We start from the raw sequence: 2,257 nt of genomic DNA, 5'->3' as shown, positions 1-2,257 counted from the left end.
AGGGGGCAGAAGTTATGCTGCAGCTATACAAAACCCTGGTTAGACCGCACCTTCGGAAGGACATATTGGCCTTGGAGGGAGTGCAGTGTAGGTTTACTAGAATGATACCCGGACATCAAGGATTAAGTTACAAGGAGAGATTACACAAATTGAGGTTGTATTCTCTGGAGTTTCGAAGGTTAAGGGGTGATCTGATCGAAGTTTGTAAGATATTAAGGGGAATGGATAGGGTGGATAGAGAGAAACTATTTCTGCTGGTTGGGGATTCTAGGAGTAGGGGGCAGAGTCTAAAAATTAGAGCCAGACCTTTCAGGAGTGAGATTAGAAAACATTTCTACACACAAAGGGTGGTAGAAGTTTGGAACTCTCTTCCGCAAACAGCAATTGATACTAGCTCAATTGCTAAATTTAAATGTGAGATAGATAGCTTTTTGGCAACCAAAGGTATTAAGGGATATGGGCCAAAGGCAGGTATATGGCGCTCGATCACAGATCAGCCATGATCTTATCAAATGGCAGAGCAGGCACGAGGGGCTGAATGGCCTACTCCTGTTCCTATGTTCCTAACACTCCAACTGAGTCCCAACCAGTGTCTTATAAAGGTTTAGCATAACCTCCTTGCTTTTGTACTCTATTAATAAAACCCAGGATCCCATATGCTTTTATAACAGTCTTCTCAACTTGTCCTGCCACCTTTAAAGATTTCTGTACATACACCCCCTTTAGTAAAGGCCGAAGCGACGTATTCATTTAGTACCTCAGCCATATTGTGTTTAGTACGTCATGTCAATTGTGTCATATAGTCTGGTTTTTGTCAAACAAAAATCTCACCAACTATTTTGTGCCTCTTTAAGAGATCAAAAGTTGAAAATGCCTAATGGCAAAACATAATGGAAAGTGCAACATCGGGGGAAAAAATTAACAGAATAATTTTGCAAAAAGGAAATAATCAAAATAAAAATTTTACAACAACATTTAACTTCATTCAACACGGCAAAGTTGCTGAGTAACAGGTGCATGTTTTATGTCATTGCTGTGTCATGCACAAGGCGGGTATAAGAAAGAGATGGGGGGGAAATCACCGATACGAATCCAGGCAACTGCTCCAAATTGATGTCAAGTCGCACTTTTGCCAAATGATGACTGTGCTTGTTATTGCTCAATCTCTGTGCAAACATGTTTTCAATAAAGTGCTGTCAAGTGAAACAGCGTCAAACTGTTCAAAGGAAGCGCTCGGTGCGGTCGCTTAATCTTAAGAAAACTATGCAAAACCCGAAGTCTGCAGAAAGATTCCCACGCAACCCACCTCAATGACTCCTTCTTCCAGGCCTTCTGAATAAATAACCGGTAACAAAAAATCTATTTCTAAAGCGTTAAGCAACATTGCCACATGTTCAATGGACAGCAACTTAAGATAATTAGCAACAATTGTAGAGCCCCGGCGCCGCAAAAAGCGCGTGCGCAAACAGGCCCCGCCCACGGCACGTGCTGGAGGTGCTGGCGGGAGCGCCATTCACTGCTGGAACATCTGGAAGGAAAGTAAGAAAATAAGTAATGTCTGGCATAAAAACAAAAGACTAACCGGCGCCTCCAGGCTTGTTATTGCTACAGTCATCCAATAAGTTTACAGCACACCCTTCAAATTTAAATTTGGCAAGCTTTTCTGCATTTAAGATTTTTAAAAGGAATTTCCAAAACGGTGCAAATCGTTTTAAAAGTATTTTATAATACACCCTTTGATTTGTTTATGTTAAGTTTCGACCAACAACACAGTTAACTGGCCAATATTATCTGCCATATGGGTTGAATTAGTTATTAATAATTTTCTGCTGGCAGTAACGTCAGACTCGTTGATTTTTTTTCTTCCATTGGTGGTTCTAATGTCTGGCATTTTTTTTCATTGTCTAAAGATTAAAAACAACGAAAAGGAAATATATATTTGGGAGCAAATTGCATTCTTCAGGAACCTATCTAAATCCTAAATCTAATATTTGAATTGTAAAATAAAACCACATCAAAGTAACATTTTTGTAACTTTCATGTACACAGTTTCCGTAAATATGATGAGAATATTGTTGTTTAGAGTTGCTTGTTCACGATCTGCTTTTGGTGTATTTACCAAAAAGTACCCTTATCTAAAAATGCGTGCATTTTCTGTGATAGTCTTATTTCCTAATATAAACCTGTGGAAGCTTGTGCTTCAGTTGCCAGAGAATGTATTTCCTTCGGTCGGTTTTTCAACTTCCGCCAGTACTCT

The sequence above is a fragment of the Heptranchias perlo genome, chromosome 16, assembly GCF_035084215.1.
Source record: "Heptranchias perlo isolate sHepPer1 chromosome 16, sHepPer1.hap1, whole genome shotgun sequence".
Taxonomy (NCBI): domain Eukaryota; kingdom Metazoa; phylum Chordata; class Chondrichthyes; order Hexanchiformes; family Hexanchidae; genus Heptranchias; species Heptranchias perlo.
The sequence above is the reverse complement of the archived record's forward strand: the minus strand, read 5'-3'. Positions refer to the sequence as shown.